Consider the following 17,242-nt stretch of genomic DNA (forward strand, 5'->3'; position numbering starts at 1 on the left):
AACTTATCTTTGCCTTATAGTAATGGAAAATGTTCTTAAAGAACAAAGGTTCTTCTCTGGCAGATACTCATCCAGTTCCTTAGCTAGTGCACATTCCTGCAGCCATCATCAGGCTGTAGTAGTATGCTGTCCTACAGTTAGGTTATTATTTGCTCAAAATGGGTTTCAGTTAAAGGTATTATGAAAGTGTAAGTCTATTTGTGCCCTGGAAAACAGGGGTTCATTTTCTTCCTTTACCTCTGATCAGTATTTTGTCCCTAGAAGTAATTACAGCCTTGTGATAAAACCAAAGCTCAAAATGAATGTACTGTATTCAGAAATATGTCTCACAATCGATCACTAAGTGTTGGGGAACACTCCCAGCTAACACAGCATTACTGTTACCTGATTATACGTAGCTGTATTAATCAGATAGAGGATATATTTTCAGACATCTGAATATGTTAATGTTTTTTCTCAGAACATTATCTTTTAACTCTGTACCTACTTTTCTCAGTTTGCATTTTCTTAAAGTATAGAAAGATATTTGTACTTCAGGTTCTGATTCCCCACAGCTAAGGATGTGGCCCATTGCTGTGGTATGTGACACAGCTAGTATTGAGAAAAAGGGAGGTTACACCTAATGCTTTTTTTTTTTTCCTTTTTATTTATTTATTTTCACCTGCTCTCCAGCCAGACTAGGTAATTAGCTTGAAATTTGAGAAACAGTTTGTGGTCTCAGATGGAGAAGGCAAAGATGAGTCAGTAAGGAGGAAATTTTCCAACCTGGAGCAGCACTGGATAAAGCGGTGGTGTTGGCCCTTCTGAGCAGCAGCAACCCTGGCAGCAATTCCTCCTCTGAACCTGAAAGTCTGCATTTCCTGAATCGACAGGCCCAGAGCAGGGCTTGCTCTTACCACCATTACTCATGTCAGAGCCTTAGTCACGTCACTGACTACACGTGTGGTTTATGTCAGTGCACGACATGGTTGGTACCTGTTTCATAGCCATGAGAACAGCGAGCAGTCATTTCACTAAACTTTGTAATTGATCACTAAGGGATGTGACAAACTTCTCCTTTAATCAGAGTCCCTAAATCAGAGCTGATTGGAAAGGGAACTCAGCTAAAAGCAGTTGGGGCTGATACAAAAATAATGGGGCAAAATAATGGTATGGCTGCTTCTGTGTAGCAGATCAGTTTAAATGCTGGCCTCTTTTAACCCTACAATTTTTTACATGAGGAGAGTGGTATGTGTGCCCATAGGCATACATGGCAGACTGCAGCTGGGTACTAACTCTCTGTCTTGTATTTTTGCAGATCAGTGCCACTCTGGGTAGAGCCGTCATTCTGCCTCCCAAGCACCTGTTCAGGAAGAGATCTTAAAACACATTGTTTCATGTAAAAAACATTCAGTCTTTGGCTTCCGGAAGCTGATGTAGAAGGACAGCGCTGCTCTTCCTTAGTTTACAGACCAGTTTGGCCACACAGCTTGCTAGGTAAGGACAGGCCAGCACACTTGTATTAGTGCCAGGAATATTGCTACTGATGGAGCTGACTGAACCATGTTGTATCAGCTGCATCCATGTCAGAGAAGCATGTCCAAGACTAGTTGCAGCTAATAAGGCTATTCGAGGGGAGAAAAAATGACAAGAGAGTGAAATTTAGCACAATTTCAAGTACAGAACAAGCATTATGAATAGATGAGCCCTAATAATGCTAAGGTCTTCTTTATATACAAACATTTTCAGTGGCAAGAAAAAGAGAAATTCAGACAATAATAAATGAGCTAAAACAAACACTTCTTCCAAGTGGAGTTTTTCTGTATTTCCCGTGGGACTGAATTGAATGGGGGAAGACACACACACACAAAAAAAAAAAAAAAAAAAAAAAAAAAAAAAGGAAGAGCGCAAACTGCTTGCAACACAGAACAAACCCTGAGTGCCAAGAACAGGCTCCAGATTTTTTTTTAAGATGCCTGGCTCTTATCTCAGCCCTGATTCATCACAGTTTAATCTCAAAATTATTCAGAATTCAAGGACCTTGCTCCTATGGGTTAATGGGTTATGTTCAGCATTGAAACCCATGACACAAAGAGCTGCTTAATTATTCAATCCAGACTGGTTTTGGTGGTTAATGGAAATAAAAATAGCAACAGGAACAATTACATTGTTTTACATGATTTACATTTTGTAGGTGAAATTATTTTTTCTTTTAACTGTGTAATCCAGGACTGTGCACAGGAAGGAGGGGGCCCATATAAAGGAGGGTCAGGCTGCTTGTGACACAGAGGATCAGCATGCACATGACTGAAGAGGAGGAAAAGGAAAACACTGCCATAAAAGTGACAGTAGGGATGAAGAATTGTCATGAATGTGTAATGCACCCCTGAAAAGATGCAGGAGAAAACATACCAAGCTGGAAGTCTTATCATATCTGGAGTCTCACTATTCCAAAGCAGGAATTAATTTAAAGAGAAGAAGCTGCTGCTCTTGTTGGCTGACATCGCTTGTTCATAAACACAGGAAAGAAAACACTGAAGTGATATGGTTACCATAATTACTATCTTTGTTCAAAAAACATGGTGGTTTTCCACCCTGAATTCAGTTCAAGCAGCCGTTGCAGCTAGTACCAGCCAGGAGCTAATGCCACACACTGCAGCTACTCTGGCAGCAAATGCAGTAAACCTTGCACTTCAAATGCACCATACAGGATGTCAAGGCATACTACAGATACAGGAGCACAGAAGTATTATCTAGTGTTGCTGTTACAATGAATTTGTGTAGCTAACCAAGGATACATTGCCAAACCAAGCCTGGCAAATGCATGCCACTCCAATAGCAAAGAAAGCCCATACAGTGTTGATTCTAAACATGGGGTTTCTGTGAAGGCTCAACCTTAGCATTTAATTAGTTGAGCCCTATTTGGAGGGCTGTGGCACTAGGTTGGAAATTGACAGGTCGAAGAAATAAACAGGATCATTTTAAGCCAAAGTCATCACCAAATGCAATACTGCTGTGTAAAAGGGATATCAAATCAGGGTAATCAAGCCCAGCCGTGTCAGCCTCTTGTCTTGCTGTGGCTGCTCAGGGGATAGGCTCAGGACAAGGCTTTCCCAGCTGGAGGAGGCAGTGAAGCCCTGGTTAAACAGGTATCTGTTTGGTTTTGGATAAAGCTTAAAGCAAAGCTGCTTAAATGAGTTGCTGAGTTGATGAAACCTTGCAGTTCTGGTTGCTGGTCTCCTCCTTTCTCACTTCGTTTTGCTGCAGTAACTGGTCTGTCTTGGTAGATTTGTTTGTAAATGCTCATTTACAGTTTACCCTAATTTAAAATTGAAGGGGGGAAAGCTTTTAAGCCAAAACAGTTTTTGAACCTCTTTTGTTTTTAAAAAACCTTTCATGTTTTAGGTACACAAGCCAGTGTTACTTAAAGGACCAAATTTGGGATGTTTGGGTTCAAGTTCTGATTCACAATTCATCTCTATTTTCCTCCTCTCTACTCCTGACCCCCTTTTTTTTATTGTGTACTTGAAAAGGAAGGGAATGAAAAGGAAAATAAACGTTAGAATAATTGCATACTAGTTGTTGTCTTTTCCTCTAAACGTGTGAGAAAGTGGGGATTTTTTCTTGAAATTTTTCAAAACAAGTTAGTTTTGGCTGTATACCTTTCCGTGGTATTTCACATTGCTCACTTACCAGGATAATGTTAATATTTGGATAACCCAGGAATGAGAGGACAGTGGTCTGTTCTTGTAGAATTAGCATAAAGGTGCGCTTGATGGAAAATATCAAAGGAAAGCTTAAGTGTGATTGTTTTGTGTTAGGCACAGAAGGTGAAGAGTTACTCTCCGGGCCACAAGAAGTAAGGGTTGTTCTGCAAGTGGCAGTGGAGGAAAGGGAGTCTTATGCTTCTGTCACAAAAGGAAAAGGATTACCGTGTAAATGATGTTCAAGGAGAAGGATTAGGCTGTATATGACAGAGAAGAGAGGTCATTGTACGTATGTCATGAAAGGAGAGGGTAGCGTGACACAGAGTGGAAGGGATCCTTTGAAAGTCAACACGAGAGGAGGGACAATTATGCAAGTGGGACTGGAAGACAAGATTTTATATGGGGGAAAACAAGTAAAGAAAGAAGGAAATGGCTGTACTGCTAAGCAAAGAAGCACAATTTATTTCACAGTCAAACACTTACAATTTTCAGGCAAAGCCCCCATCTCTATGGAGTCCTGTGCCACTTTTTAGTTTAAAGGAATACACCAGAAATACTTGGAGCAAAAATTGAATAATGTTATCTCAAAAGATACTTTGTCACCTTGACATCAACTCAGCGCACAAGCGCTGTAGGTCTGGTGAGCATCCAGCCCTTTCCTTCATGGTTAAGATTTCTAGTCTGCCAGCAATAAGATAGATCGTCCGTATCTACAGAGAAGCAGTGCAAGCCTAGGCAGAAGACTTTTTTGGTTTCCTGAATAAAAAAGAGAATCCTCTTCCATAAGAAAAATATGTATGAAACAAAAAGTTTTAACTTCGGTTATGACAGTGAGGAGAAGTGTTTCTCTCTATTCAAGTATTGATCCACGTTTCCATACAGCACTGGTTAGTGTGCCCCCACTTTGGCTGTCCTTTTCTACGTTGTTAGGTAATGGCATGTTTGGGTTAGGGCTGTGGTGCACTGCATTGGTTTTGTGTAGTGAGAAAGTAGAAATAAGATCTGAAAGTACAAATTATTTCTGTCTTTATTCTGTCTTGAACCAATATCTGATACAAGACTTCCCGATTATTTTGGGGTTGGTTTGTCTTCATGTGATGATCCTGACCTCCAGTTATGCATAACATGTCGCTCTCAAATGTAGTGCAACACTTTGTACCAGGAACCGCATTTCAGAGAAGGTGAAGCTGGGGTCAAAACATTCCTGCTAATTGCACTGATTGCAGGAGAGTTATTCCATGATTGAATTTGGTGTCTGGTGTTAAAGGGTTAGCTGCTAACTGCCTTTAAGAAAAAGGAGGCTAGATAGTAACTCCCTGCCCAAGCACGTGCACACACACACACAGATAAGCGTTGCTAAACTTTTGGGGGAGTGTGATATGTAAGGAGCGAGTCCAGGTTGAGCTATGCAGGGGCTTGGGGTGATACACAGCCAATCAGTGATAGAAAATTGGTTTCTCTATGTCCATTAATTTTTACTGTTGTTACTGTGTAGATTAAATCTAATATATTGATCTGATTTCTTCAAATCAGGCCTTTAAATCAGTGAAAGGGCATGGCCACCAGCTCATTCCTGCAGTTACTACGATGTTCTGACTGTTCTCATCTTCCACAAAGCTTATCTGCTATTACCATGATCCCACCAGGCAGCATATAGGTTTCCTTCCTGGCCTGACTTTTTTGTATTTTTTTCCCCATTGATCAGTCCATAATCTTTCTTTTAGTTGAAAATCTCACAAATGGGGCAGGGAGAGCCACACAAGCTCTAGTGCATGCAGACTATCACAGACTAGTTCTGGCTCAGTAACGTGCAATGTCAAGGACAAACAAATCCTGTCTCTCCACTATAATTTATGATTTGATATATCAGGGAAAGCATCAGTTCATTATCCTACTGTAATTGGGCTCCCTTTCTTCCACTTTTCCCAGAAATCCTTGCTCCCGAAATCTTTCCTTCTCAGACATCCAGGCTCTGAAAATTGCCTGAACAATACCTCATTTTGTAAATGTTTCTGTTGCCTGAGTCATCTTGTACCTTATTGCTGAGAAGAGTGCAGTCCTGCAGAGTAAGGGGAATTGCCTAGGGTTTGGGAAGGCTTACCAGCTTGGGCTGAAATTCATGAATTACGAAACAGGATAGCCATTTGCATCAACCTGAGATTGCTTGACTTGCAGAGCTCTTACTAGTGGCTACCTCAGGAGACTGAGAAAGTTGCAGTCTATCTAGTTTTAAGAGTTATTCTATCTGTGCAGGGAGGAAAAAAAAGAAGGGGGGGGGGAACCATAAATGGGATTTTAGCTGACAAATGTTTTGATTTGAGTTCTTCGGGAGGATGCAGCAAAATTGTCAGTGTGACTTTCTGTGCTGAGGTCCAGCTGCTCTTCTCCTTTGGCTGCTGTGTCTTCCCACCAGCAGCAGGAAGGCCAGGCTCCATTTGAAGCCCTTGGTTTCTGACAGCATGCAACTCCTGCCCCGCAGGTACGCTGCCATAAGTACTCTGCCTTCGTGTACAATACGCCTTTGCTGAGTGGGTCAATGAGGAGGCAGAAGATAACCCCAGCAACTGAAGTTTAGCAGCTCTGGTTCACTGCTCAGCAAAGTCAGTGGGCTTCAAAAGGAAAGGAGCAGGGTATAAAGACCAACCCGATTCAGTGTAATTCTGTTCTTCTGTAATTCAAAGGAAAAGGTGGAGTAAAACCAGCTAAGAATCTGATTCTGAATGATGCAGGCAAGTTTGGAACATGCTTGTAACTGTTATTTATGTAACTTTCAGGTAACTAAGGCTGACTTCTAAAATGGCTTCTGTAAAAAGCTCTACAAAACATCCACAGTGCAATTTGCAACCGCTCCCCTGTACCAGTGAGCGGAATGGGCTCACAGCACGTTTCCCAAGAGGAAGGCAGTGACCATGGAGCAAGTTTTGCACTGAAGTCAGGAGAAACTGTAAGTTTTGGCCTGAAGCTTGTCAAGTTTAGAATGAGTCAATGTTGACTTGAACCCAATATCTATAAGCAAAATCAACATAATTCTTGCAAAAATAAAAATGTTATCACCAACTGCACGCAAACAGTGTCAACCCTGCAGTACAAGCACGGTGGCAAAATATCTCAGGCCACGTTTCTGGTGCTGCTGCAAAGCATTTGTGACAAGACAGAAGTGGGTGGCACAGACCCCATCGAAGCTGTGGTCAGGCAGCGGATCATTAGGTCTGTCCCTTACTGACACATCTCTCTGAGGTAGGAACAGCTTTTCAGTTAGGTAAATGCTCGATGAGGTGTTTTTGCTTGCAAAGGAGTTGATTGTGACCTAATTAAAGGTGATCTAGTGGCACAGAGTTCTTTCTCCCCTGATTTTGTTCTTCTCGCAGGCTGGTATTTTGCAACCCAAGGCTTCAGCTCAGATTCCCTGTTCAGAAATAGATCTGAACACAAGGCAATGGGAAATAATTTCCTCGTTAACTCACCTGGGCTGTCAGGGATTCTGTTTTCTCTGTTAAGGATGATGAAATTGCTAACCCCAAAAGCTCCCTGCCCTTCATTTAGGGATTAGTGACTTCATCAACATGAGCAGAACAAACACAGAGCTCTGAACTGAGATCTTGGCAAGTTCAAAGCTTCCCAGTCCAGGATGAGAAAATAAGGAAACACAGCAGCAACACTATTTGAGCCTTTTAACAAATGAAGGGACCTACAAGCTAATGATAAAGGCTTTGGAGCCAATCAGCCAAGCTCATCCCTGCTGTAAACCTGGTATTCTTCCAATTCAAACAACAGAAAAGGGGCAAACAAGAAAAATCCTTGGTAGCAAATGTGATTAGATGAAGCAAACAGTAAAGGCTCCACTGTAACTGCAGTTCATCACGCAATTAGTTTCTTAACAGCTTCACCATTCAGACGGCCTCTTCCCTGGCGCAGTGCCACACCAGCCAAATAAATCAGCTCTGCATGCACAGCTGTCAGTGCGAGCTGCGTCTCCAGTCTTCAGGGGCTGAGCTGGAAGGCTGGATTGAAAGGGAGAGGGGAGAGAGGCCCCAGTAGGTAGGTGGAAACAGGGCAGGGAAGAGAGGATGAGGTAGCCAAGTAGCACTGGCCTGATTGCACGCGGTGTCCAGGAGTCCCTAGAGAATGAAGGGGGCTCACCAGAAGCGTTATGTTAGCGAAGGCCCTCGGGTTCTCTGGCTCTGCTCACCTGAGAGCTGGCTGCCTTCAGAAAAGGAGCTGAGCACGGAACTCAAGTGCAGCAGCCACTTGTAAGCGGGAACAAAAACAGAAGCAATGCTCTAAGGCAAGGCTCAGATGGGCACAGCTGGGTTTGGGGATCCCCCCCCACCCACCCTAGGATGAAGTAAAATCTGGTTTGTTTGTTTGTTTGTATGCTTCATCAAGCAGTGCTGCTTTTCACAAAGGCGACTGAAAATTATTTGATAGAATCCTTTTTGCCCTGTAACTAACTTTTTTTTTTTTTTATAAATACTATCACTGCATGTTTCAATTAGTGGGGGGGAAAAAAATCACAGTAGACATTTTTCTTAAATCTGGAGGATGGGAGGCGATTTCAGTGTAGTTATCTCAATATTTATTTTCTCTATATGATTTTAGAATGTGTAGAAAGACAGAGCTATGGTCAAAATGATTAAGATGGGGGGCCAGGTTTATTGTAGGTGTTTACGGAACAGGAGCAGAGTTGACATTTCTGTAATAAGGTTCTGTTTGGTTTGAGGGGGGGTGGTGGTGGTGTTTTTGTTTGTTTTGTTTTTTGGGGGGGGGGGGTGGGGGGTGTTGAAAACTAGCCAATAAAGTTTACTAAAAATACTGTTTGGTCTAGACCAAAGAAATTATTTAAATTCTTGGAAAAGTTTGAGTAGTAACATGCCTCAATACTCCCCTAGACCAGTGTGGAAGAGATTGTACCTGCAACAACATTTTGTGGATTTGAACGAGCTACTTAGCCCAAGGCATCATTTAAGGTACTTTCTTATTTAACACAAACTGTGTTATTGCTTATATAAGAAATCCTACTCTACAACTATTTGTAGTGTAATACCACTGAAGTTAGGGAGTTGACACTGAGGCGAATTTGCACTCTTACTGTGTTCTTCACTTTATTTGACGTCAAAACCAGAATCACTCACAATTAGTTTTTTATCAGTGTTAAAGTTTTGGGCACTGCCTGGGGGGGGGGGGTGGGGGGGGCATTAAAAGTTGATCACGGGAGTTCCTGCTCAAGTCTATACCTGCCAACCCAAAGCAGTGCAACAGCCACGATGCTTCAACTGATAGTTGCAGATAAAATGCTCTGGCCTGCAAACCAGCTGGGTTTAAAATAGCAAGCAGTGTTTGCATTTAGATACCTAATTTCTCTACGTTGAATTCATGCAGTGGAACTACCATTAACTCATAACTCAAATACTGAAGTACTTTGTGAACAAAAAGACTCTGTGCCCTGCCTTTGGCTTCAGTGGGAATGGCTCCCAGCTTCTGAAGGCCAGATGTTCGCCCTATCTTGTGGTGATATTTTGTTCCTTTATTTAAAGCAAAGGTTATTGTTTTTTAATGGGAAAGAGAAAATATGTCTGAAGCCTAAAATATATCTGAAGATTTTTAAAGTCCATTTTCAGACATTGGTGTTCAAGTCACCTGTCCACAGAGTCTAAAGATATTTTAGGATACGTCTAATATACTAGAAGAAATGGACCCTACCCTTTAAAACTGAGCCCTGTGTTCTGTGTGACACTGATTTTGAAATTACAGCTGATAAAATATAGTTGTAAATTATTTTTAAGTACTTAACTGTATTTATGTGCTTACTTTTAATAATAAATTCCCACATTTCAATGGCTTCTGGACCAGCTGTACTGGAACCAAATCCACAGGGAGTTAAGACTCTTCACAATACTCCTGACCCAAAAATCCGTCAAATCTCATGTTTTTTTTTTTATTTTTTATTTTATTTTTTTTAATGTACCTACAAGGCTAAGATAGTCATCACAAGAACCAGACACATAGCCTGAGATTTCAATCTTATTTACAACAGCGTAAATGAAGTAACTTCACTGAGGCCAAGGGAGTTACCTCTGGAGTTACACTCATCACTCTAACAAATATTATATATATATTTTAAAAATTAAAAACTAGTGCTGGTTAGGACATTGTTAGTTATTTTATCACTGAAAACATGATGGAGCTTTTTTTTTTTCCTATTTGCAATATATATATATATAAAATATATATATATATGTTTTTACACATCTTCAGTGAAAGTGTATATTACATTTGAACAGAATTCCCATTTTCTATGAAAAATGGAATTTTATATTTTTACAAAGAATTCCATATACTTGCAAACTATTTTCTTTAGGAAAACTCTTCTGATGGAAATTTTATGACCTGCTATAAGCCTAACTCATAATTCATACAAATCAGACAGTGCCTCAAGCAGATGTTCAGGAAGGAGCAAGCCAGTGAAAAACCTAAATGACACATGCAATCCTGTGTGGTTACACTTGAGGTTCTTGGTGTGAAAACAGGCGGGATGGGACAGCAGCTAAGGCAGAATGAGTTAGGGGAGTTACTGATTTTTTTCATTCAGTAATGCACTAGTGTTTTTTTCAAGGAGAAATAAAATGGTTTCAGAATCAAATAAGAAATGCCCCAGTTCCACTCTTAGAGAAATATTCCTGAGTGCTCCTTACCCCAGCTGTTGTGAAGTCTAGCTCATTTTATATGCAAAGTGAAAAATTTTACATCTTAGAACATGTCAAACTATATAGCTATAACTGTTCAAGAAGTTTGACTTGAATTTGGCAATGATCTCTGTGACTCTGAAACTGTCATTGGCAGTGAATAAGATGATTGAATGGGAAAAGTCTGAATCTGAGGGATATTCCGAAACGTGGCCTCGGGAGCAGCTTTCTCTGGGTCTCAGGACAAGCCACCAGGGCCAGGTCCTCCCACGTACTTGCTTTTCCTGGAAAAGCGATGTTTTGAACATCTCAGCTACAGTGTCTCTGTATTAATTCTACAGTTGTATCACTGCACAAATACATGAAGGACCAGCTGGATTAATGTAGATGCACAATTCTAAAGAGCAAGGCCCAGTGCTTTCTTCACTGCAGCCACTGAAGAAAAACCTGACAGTATTTACACGTAAACAAAACACCCCCCTTTTTTCTCCAAAATGTAGAATTTCCTGCACAATGATTGAAACTCCGCATTTTCTTATGTCGTGTCCCATTTCCCTTCAATATTCTAGATGCAAGGAGGAATACACAGTGTTTGATCCGCCTTCCCTTTGTAACTTTGCTTTACACCATTGCAGACTGGTGCTGCGGAAGCCTTTCCCAACCCAGGGATGCCGGCGGATGGATGGATGGATGGACCGGATGTGTGCCTTTCCTGCAGCAGCCGGCTCCAATGCTCTGCAGCTCATCACGGCATCAGAGCTACGGGAAACGGCCAGAGCTGCTGTTCAGCCATTGATCCTTTCCCCTCCCTCCTTCCCTCTCGCGCTCTCCCTGCTGCCTGAGGGCTCGCCTGCCCTCGCTGGGTGCGCGTCCCTTCTGCGGGCATGCGGAGATTGTCGTTCCTGGTCCAGGGGGAGAGGTGGAGGCGGCAAGGAGACGGCCTGTGTTGGTTTTGCATCACAGTCTTTCAGTGACTCCACGTCAAGTAAAAAGAAAGGAAAACAAAAAAAAAAAAAAAAAAAGAAAAGGAAAACAAGAGGCTGTGGCTGCTGCCAGAGCCTTTCTACAGTAGCGAGTGCATCTGCTTTTTCTGACCTCTGAAGCAAATCAATATGGTTTTTAAATGATTTCCCTGATGCCTAGATCTCTTACCTTGCACTGCTGTTATTCCAGCCATGCTATTACCTGGTCATTCCTTCCTCTTCTTTTCAGACTCTCTCCCTTGGCTGCTTCTCTTTGCCTTCTCTTAAAGACACACACAAAATGCTCACTGGAGCAGCTCAGTTTTGCTCATGTGTTTTCTCATACACACAAATGTACACACACAAACATTTCCCACTGTTTGCAGCCACACACACTCACTGCAGTGTCTGCCTGTATCTCCATCTCTTTCGCTCATATGCACGCACTGCCTAGCTGAACGCTGCCTAAGCAACATCTGATTATCAGGAGTTTTCCTCTGATGCCATGGTTAGTGAAGGAGTGCTTATGTTTCTTTAAACCTCTGTCTGCCAGGAGATACTTGAGCTGGGAAAAAAAAAAAAAAAAAAGGAGAGAGAAAAATAATAAATAATCTGCTCAGCTCCAATCTTTTCCCTCTCCCATACACCCCATCCCTATTGGGGCAGACATGCTTGAGTATAAACCTATCACTAGTGCTAAAAATAAGACCTCCATGCAGCTAAACCCACACTTTTGGGACTGCCCTATTTTTTTCTATTTTTTTAGATCCTGCCTAATCTAGGATTTGGGTTGTTCAGAAGATGAGGTATTCCTGATGGTATGAAAAGCTGTCAGAAATGCTTATGCATCATCTAAGTATATTGACATTTGGGTGCTGTGTATAGAGAAGCCAGCCCTCCATCAGTGCAGTCAGCTCAGGCAGGAGTCCCCTGAATGCCCTTATCCTTCAGCGGTGCACAGAAACACCTTAGCTGCTTAGCCCAGACAGAACTTTCAGCTTACAAATCCAAAACACTTTTTCCAGCATGGTCACAGTATTTCTTATTTATTTCTACCATGTATTGCTCTCTCACTAATTTTTGCGTTTTGTGATGCCTTTATATGCCTAGTCACCCACTTAAAGCACGTAGGAGATCATTATTTGCTTCTGATTAGCACAGTGCATTTGAGCAGCATGCTAGAGGCAAAAATTTTAAATTTATCAAAACGCAAATATTCTCCCATTGACCTCTGGAAAATGCATTACATTACAAGTACTTTCAAAGAAAGCTAGAAAGGAAGAGGAGAGAGGTCATGAGTTTGCACAGAGGTTTATGATATTAAAAAATTAATAGTAATGGTTGCTTGGAATTCCGCTTTGTGAGTAAAGCAGAAAGTTTTTTTAATTTTTTTTTTCCTTTATAGTGGGAGTGGAGGGACCAGATTATGATACTCCTGCCCATTTTCTGTATCACTTTGCTTACTTTGCTAGAAGAAACACTGAAGTGAATGAGGTTGCTTGTGGTGCATATTTTTCAATCATCTGCCAAGATTCGAATATGTAGTCTAATGTATGGCAACAGCCCAGGGTGAGAGACACAGGAATTATTCATGATCCTTCTTCCAGTGTGAAAGACTCCTTCTATAACCTCAGCTTAATGACTCTGCATTTAAGAAGTAAATGGTTTTCACCAAGGAAAGTAAGAAGCAGCCAAATTTGCTTGGAGAAAATAACGGTAGTATTAAGACAAGTGATATCCCAATGGTGAGGTATTCCTGAGAAGTGCATTGAGGAAAAAGATGCGATGTTATGCAGGTTATTTGAGCTGGTTGCTCTCTTACCCTCACCAGTAGAGTAAATATACTCTTTCACTAGAGAAGACTGCAGTTAAATGTTGGGCCAAAAAACAAATTCTCCACACACAAGATGGAAGCTTATGGCCTGCCTCATCCTTATTCTCCACAAAGCTTTTCTGCAAATATTTGTTTGCCTGGCGGCGTGACTCCTCTCTAATCCCCTGTCATAGATCCAAAAATGGTGGTGTCCTCTCAAAGCAAGTCAAAAGCTTCAAAATAATTTATCTTATCCAAGCCAGAATGTGCATGGATTTTAGCTCAGTGTTCAAATTAGCACTGCTGTTGTAATGAGGAAAGTCACAGAAGCAACCTTTGAGCAGCGTTCTTACTGCATTCCCCATTGCTGGTGTTCGGTGTCTGAGGACAGGAGAAAAACCACAAGGAGAAGAACTACGGCGTCTGACTGCACCCAGTCACTCATAGCCTTACTCTTCATATGCGTATCTAATGTGCTAAACACAGTCAGAACGTAGCGTATAGCGATAGCCATGATGACTACTAGCATATAAAGTTCATGGGGAAGAAGAAGCATTCCTCCATCTCACAATGGTTGTTGTGCCATTGCTTAGCTGCTTCCCTCATCCCTGGCTATTGCTTCATTGCACTTGGTCATAATGAAAGCTATCTAATGCTAATGACCATAGTGCCCACCCTAACCATGCATTCGAAATATTAATAAAAATAATTTATGTCATGTGACTGCTTTTTAACTAGCTGCTTTCAGGACTTTAGATCAGGATTATAAAAGACGTGCATTTATAAATTATTAGCCTTGAGCACATAAGCACTGCATACTATGGGGAGCACTTTTGTAGCACTTTAAATTAATTTATTGTTATTCATTCCAGCTGTCTGTGATGTAAACCTTTGGCTATAAATTTGTACCATCATCCAACACACCATTAAACTAAAGTGGTGCCCGTGCTGGAGCATATAATAAAACATATGAATAAGATTTCTGTGGGGACACTTTTTTTAAACTCTCTTCTTAGTTAATGACACAAGAAAAGTGAGATAACATAGTCACCCTGTAACTATGCATTCATTAAAATACATCTGGTGGGGGGAGACTTTCAAATTTGCACTTCTATTGAATTCTGACTCAATGTTTTTCTTTACCCGATTGTTTCAATTCGTATCCTATCTCAAGCAAAAGGCTTTGCCAGAACCCGTCATGAAGTCACTAGCTAAGACTGTGAGAGGATTTTGTTGGACCTGAACTTCTCAGCAGTGGAAATAGATCCTGACCACTGAATTACAGAAGTACAGGAGCAGAGCAGTTTTAATGTCTTATCTCCTCTGCAGGCAGACATTCTTTTTCCTACAGATCACCATTATGGTAACAAAACCTTATCTGCATGACTAACACCATAATGTCTTAATCCACTTAACAGTATAGATACATTTCATACCAGCCCATTGGGATACAATTTCCTAAACTTTGAAGCAAGTAGCGGTCGTGCAGTACGCTCTACCAAGCGGAGTTAGAACCTCACCGCTTTTCTCTCTCCGTATAGGTCTCATCTTGCTCACGTGCTTTTTAATACTTTATGTCACTTTTGTGGCAGATGATCTCTGCTAAACCTGCTCAAAAGAAGTCTTGCCCATCTCATGTTTCTACTGGTTCCAGTAAGAGTTGGGCTGCTTAAAGTTTTGCAGATTTAGACTCTTGCTCCTGATACCAAACATAGCTATAGGAAAACAGAGGCTAAAATCTGGATGTCAGATTCATGGCTAACAGAATATAGCACAACTCTTTTAATTTCTACCAGCTGATCTCATATTGCATACTTTTCATATCTTATGCTTTCACCCAGTGGCAAGGCTTTTGGAAAATTGACTAAGAGTGGAAAAAACATACTCAAAAATGATACATTTTTATTTTAACTAAACTCATTAATATAAAGATTAATTTGATGGAATAAAGTTTTTTATTATTATTATTTTGTTCTGTTTGTTACTAAATCTTCCCTAAACTTCAAGGTTTGGGAATCTGAGTATTTAATTTGGGGTCCTCTCTAAATAATCAACAGGATATCTGCACTACTTGGGAATATGTGTATTATTACCCAATAACTGCCCTTTACATACCAAAAAATAATATTTATCTATAGGAAGACTATATAGCAAGGTACCACCCTGCCAGGGAACTTTCTTTTGATACCAATATCTATCTAAAAATACAATAGTCCAAATTTCTTGGAACATTTTCAAGAGAAACCTCAAAAAGGAGCCTTTAGGACACACCAGAACTGAATTCTGCTCCAGATACTTGAACCATAATGGTGTTCTTGCAAAAAGATTGACACTTCTTGACTCTTACATACCATACAATAAATACTGTCTGATTTGTATGCCACAAACAAGCAAGAACCTTATGTGGAGAAGAGGGGACTTTTACCCTGTACAAGAGTGGAAGATGATACTGGTGTAGAGAAGACAGAAATCAATTGATTTGTTTTTTTTTTTTTTTTTTTTACACTTTTAGGAAAAACAGGTGAGCAGCCAAATTTACCTGGTAATGTTAACCCTGCCTCTCTGAGCAAAACATAAATTACTATCAGGTAACAACTTTATACCACTTCCAATTATAAGAGGACACAATTATGACAGTCTTTGGTCTGATTGCAAAATGTCTCTCAGCTTCCAGTAAGACGTAGGGTCTTCACTTGAAATCTATCAAACAAGGAGTTAATCATAGTTTAGGCTTCCCTAACACAGGTACGTAGGAAAATAGGTATAAATTAGGTGCCTGAGATACCGCATTATCTCAGTTACTGGGTGAGAGAGTTAGCTGTTGTCTTAGCTGTGAGTACGAAGACCTGTGTGGTTACAGTGGTCAGCATTGTTTTGAGCAAAATTCTCTGTTCTTAGGGTGTTTCCTGTGAAGGAAACAGACGTACCCTGTCACTTCTAGCTATAGAGTTAGTTTTCTGGTGATTTTCATGTTCTATCTGAGGGTATTTTGCCATGGTAGAATGTTATTTTCTTGTTCTAAGTTAGGTTTTAACTTACTACAAAAGAAGACAATTTGGTTGGGAGGGGGTTATATGGAGTTTTTTATTAATTGAATTATCACTGTTATTTAATTAAAATCTTGAAGAGAACTTCCTTTTTTGTAACATATAACCTATAATTAGAATATAACTTAAATGGTCTCAAAAGAAGGGAGTGCATTGAAGTTGTAGATGCTAACATGACAGGATTCACCTCCCAGCTGCTAATGGATCTTTTCAGTTACCTGTGCCTTAGTTTCCTCACTGACTACATAGGAAGAAGGTGCCTTTTTCCCTTTGTTCTTAAACTGTAATCCCGTAGGAGACAGTTCTATTCACTAGGTACTACCAAAGTTTGCTTAAGCCCTCTAAAGATGCCTCAAGGAGAACAAGAGGAGCTTGTCTTCAGTTTCCGTGTTCCCGATGACATGGGAGATACCTGCAGGACAGGCTCTTTTCCCTCCCTTTGTTTGGTAGGACCAAGCTCCTTATTCCATTACAGTGCTCCAGGCAGGCATGAGGACCTCACTTTGTGCCAAGCAGTGAAGAAGGGCTGTTTCTCTAAAGAGAGCAACTCATATATGACAAAAGATGAGTGGATACCAAGACCTGAAGGTAGCTGAAAGAAGTGGTGGCTAGGCTTCCACAATTCGGCAGCAGTAGTCTCTAAGGCAGCTGTACGAGTGGTACACTCCAGCTTTAATCCACATTGCTGCCCTCAAACAGCTGTGGAAAGATTGTCTGAGGAGGGATGGTAGCCTGCTCATCCTTCAGTTTATGGACACGGAGCCTTGTGGACCCTGGAGGGCATCTGCTTGTATCCACGTTGTTAAAGTGATTGCCATGCCTGCCACATCGCAGCCTCACAGACATATGCTAGTGTTTGTGGTACTGTCAAAATATGCTTTAAAGCCCATTTCAGCAGCAAGCTCCCTTAGATTCTGTGCCTGGAAATGTTAATTACTGTGGTGCAGTCTTCTGTTTTCTGTGGTGCAATAACAATTAATTTACACCATTTGGAAAAACACTTACACTTTTTTATTAAAAATCAATAGAAGGAAATCAATACAGTGTAAAG

General features: G+C 40.9%; 1 long non-coding RNA gene across 1 annotated transcript; it reads left to right on the forward strand.

Moving 5' to 3' along the window:
- Positions 1–5,983: 5,983 nt before the first annotated feature.
- On the forward strand, positions 5,984–11,551 carry LOC121073370. The gene is made up of 3 exons (XR_005821654.1): positions 5,984–6,630; positions 8,576–8,653; positions 11,005–11,551. It is a non-coding gene; the product is annotated as an uncharacterized LOC121073370 (long non-coding RNA).
- The last annotated feature ends 5,691 nt before the right edge of the window (positions 11,552–17,242 follow it).

This window comes from Cygnus olor, chromosome 7, assembly GCF_009769625.2.
Source record: "Cygnus olor isolate bCygOlo1 chromosome 7, bCygOlo1.pri.v2, whole genome shotgun sequence".
NCBI lineage: Eukaryota > Metazoa > Chordata > Aves > Anseriformes > Anatidae > Cygnus > Cygnus olor.